Source organism: Musa acuminata, chromosome BXJ2-6 (genome assembly GCF_036884655.1).
Source record: "Musa acuminata AAA Group cultivar baxijiao chromosome BXJ2-6, Cavendish_Baxijiao_AAA, whole genome shotgun sequence".
NCBI classification, from domain to species: domain Eukaryota; kingdom Viridiplantae; phylum Streptophyta; class Magnoliopsida; order Zingiberales; family Musaceae; genus Musa; species Musa acuminata.
Window position 1 is genome coordinate 21,676,238 of NC_088343.1, and position 3,874 is coordinate 21,680,111.

Consider the following 3,874-nt stretch of genomic DNA (forward strand, 5'->3'; position numbering starts at 1 on the left):
AGATGTCAAAAAAAAAAAAACATAAAAAGAAGGGTGAGCGGAGGGGGAGGAGGTGATGAGAAGACGGGGTTGAAATAGGAACCGTGGCGAAGCGAAGATGTAGCAAAAAGGGGAAACGCTTTTCGTTTTCATCTTAATCTTATTTTCGAATTGACACCTATACACTTTAAAATAAAAAAAAATAAGAAAGATTTAAACAGAAGGTATTTAAGTAATATTAACTATATAATAAAATTAAATCTATTTTATTTAACTTGATTGGTTTGTGTGAGTTACCTAAGAACCAACCGGGCAATTGATTTGTTTTCTTTTTTAACACAATTGATCAACTAAATTAATTAGATCGATTAATGATCCAGTGATCCAGTTAGTTCAGTTTGATTCTAATAACTATGCTTGGACCTTGCGATTATTATGATTAATAATTTGGATAGATATAATTAAGTTATACAATTATAATTTATATTTTAATAAAAATATTAAATTTTAATCCTAATTTGATATTGAAAACATCATGTGAGATCGTGCGTCCCCCCTCCCCCCGGCACAATCTTAGCCCTTATAGTATCTAGTCTTATCGAAATTTTTTTTTTACTTTTTTTAATATCATGAAAGCTGAAAGTTTTATATAGGTCACGTCTCCGTGGTGGCTCCAATTTTATGATTAACTTGATTGTTAAAATATTGATGATATACCAAAGTTGATTGATGATTTGAAACTTTATCTATCTATCAGATTTTTAAAGATGCTACCTAATTTAGTGAACAAGATATGTAAGATTCTAGAATCAAATTCAATTTACATCACTTATTTTTGTAAATAAATAAATTTCAAGTATATATCCTTAAAAACCTAAACCTATAATGATCTTATAAGTGTCTTACCTAAGTTTTAAACTACAATACTCAAATATGTAAGGCTAGTAGTGGTTTCTAACGAGTATGTTCTACTTTTAAAAAAAAAAAAAAAAGAGAAATAGAATAAGAAAATAGAAGCGCAACGCCATATAAGAAGAAATAAAATGAAACAGTGCTCAACTTACCTGCTGAAACAGCATGAGTACACCGAGCACAGCTGCATTTCACACAAAAAGAAAAGCATAAGCATATGCCCAAAGCGTTGAAAGAAAACGGAACATATTCAAAGCACTATCCTCCCAACTAAAGCAGGATGCCAACATAGACTAACGGATAAACAGGTGCCTAGAAAGCAACGGGGAGATGAAGTTTACATGTAGCATAAGCGGTAGGTTTATTTATCTAAACCATCAGCGGAAAAAATTATCCACGTCAGGGGGAAAGAATGGAAAACATCAACTTAGGTTTTGAAAGCAAGAAATAAAAGTTTCTATTTTAAAAGAGATGATGGCACTGTATGCTCGTGTGACCAGAGAGAGAGAGAGAGAGAGAGAGAGAGAGACTTGGGTGGCATATCTGATCGATGGTGTGTCATGTCGAAAGAAAATACTCAAGAGCCTCATGCTTAAGCTCTGGTTTAATACCTGATCATGCCCCGTGGACAATGCCCTTCTATGGATGATGCGTAACTTTGTACAGATCTTTATTATCTCACTGTGGTTCGAAACCCGGAGAAGTACAGACATCGAGCAGGTATACTGGAAGAGAAACAGGATAGTAACAAAATCATAGTTCGCCTAAATCAAGAACAAGAAAAGGTTGGAATCATCGGTCGGAAGAGAAAGAGAAGTCTCTTCGAAACTCGGAGAAGTCCCGAAGCGAGCGTAATGGAATAGGCAAAATTCAAGTGAAAGGGTGCCGCAAAAAATAGAGATTTATTTTTATATTTGATTATTCTCATATTGTTAAGGATTTAATAGTCTCCGGAACAAGGAACGTCTTGTGTCAACTTTTATAATTTGATACTTGTTGTCGATTCCTATTTCTTTTTTCTTTTTTCTGATATCAGATTTATTGCTGATTTCTAGTTTGAGTTTTATTTTTTTACTTTGAACACCGAATATATATATGTATATATATACATGTCAGAAGATTGGACGTCGGGTCGGAGGATCGGTCGACGTATCGACAGAAGGCTTCGGGCCATGGATTCGGGCATCGAGCCAAGAAGAGCGGATATTGCGACAAGGATATTGGAGTTGCGGAGTCATTAGCCGATTGGGCAATAGGCTGCAAGAGAAGACGATACACCGAAGATTCAGACGAAGCGTCGAGGGACCAATGACATGCCGGACAATATGATTAATGCTTAGTATTAATTATCTAGATCGAAGTATGTTTTACATGTGCAGGATTAACTACGATAGCAAGGCATGAAACCAAATGAAGTCCCGGAGTCAAGGACGTGATTTCATTGGGAGTTCGAGAGTTCATCAAAGTCCGGACGTTTGTCGGAAGTTCTGTCAGAACCTGCCGAGAAGTCTCAGAGCTTGCTAGAGAAGCTCGTCGGAACTCGCCAAGAAGATCATCGTGAAGTCCAAGAGTTTGCTGGGAGTCCGCCGGAATATTGTCGAGAGATCGTGGGAAGTTCGCTGGAAGAAACTAGACTTACAGACTTGTTTAGCTTAGAATATGCCTTAGGAATCGTAGTTAGCACGTAATTGGGTTTGGATTTGGGCCAACCCAATTAGGGGCCAGCTAGGCCCATGTAAGGACTATGTTGGGCCTAATGAGGCCCAAACAGTGCCCCAAAAGGTGACATCATCGTGGCATAGTCGTTGAGACTATGTCAGGCGGTAGTACCGCTAGTCTGTATAGTTGTACCACCCCTTGCAAGGTGCCAGGCGGTGGTACCGCCCAGCACAGTGTCAGTGTTAGACTGACACTAGCGGTGGTACCGCCCATGCCCGGGAAACCCGGGATGAGATGTTTTTAGGCTCCAAGTTTGAATCAACTTAAAGCATATAAATACCCCTCTCATCCCTGGTTAAAAGACACAAGCATAGAGAGATTAAAAGTGAGAAAACGCTGTTGCAATCATAAGTGAATCCCCTCCTCTAGCTTAAACTTAGAATTCTGTTTAGAGAGGAGTGTGAGTGCTTATAAGGGTTGTCTCCTAAACCCGATAAAAGGAGAAGAGGGGTGTAAAAGGTGGTTGGTCTTCCCCTATTGAAGGAAGACTGATAGTAGATGCCGGTGGCTTCGACGGAAGAGGAATCAACAAAGTGGATGTAGGTCATGACGATCGAACTACTCTAAAATCTGGTTTGTATTTCTATTTGTGCAATTTATCTTTACTGCAAACATCTTTAATTGTTTACTGCCTTCAAGCTATCTTTACGAAAAACGCTTTCAAGTTAACCTCTCTCCTAAATTGTTTTTGTCGAAATCTGTTTTAATCGAAATAAGTTTTTTAAAATAATAAAAGTTTTATCACAGCATTAATTCATCCCCCCTCTTAGTGCCGACCTCGCTCTTGATCATAACAATTAGTATCAAAGCCTCGTTTTCTAATTTGGATTAACATCCAAATAGAAATGGCTCTTTTCGGCTTTCAAGAGAGTCACTATCTCATTCGTCCTCCCTTTTTCAATGGGACGAACTACACTTATTGGAAAACTCGAATAAAAGTTTTCTTGCTTTCATTAAATCTCGATTTATGTCACATAGTCGAATTTGGTTTTCAAAGGTCTTCTCTTCCAATGAACCATTGGAATAATTTGGAGAAGAAGACGTTTTCTCTTAAATGCAAAGGCTATGAATGTCTTATTTTGTGCCTTAGACAAAAACGAGTTTAATCGGGTTTCTACTTGTGAAACGACTTTTGACATATGACACGCTCTCGAAATCACACATGAAGGCATTAATAGAGTAAAAGATTCGAAGATTAATTTTTTAATGCATGATTTTGAGATGTTTTGTATGGAATCAAGAGAGAGTAATAGAGACATGTACA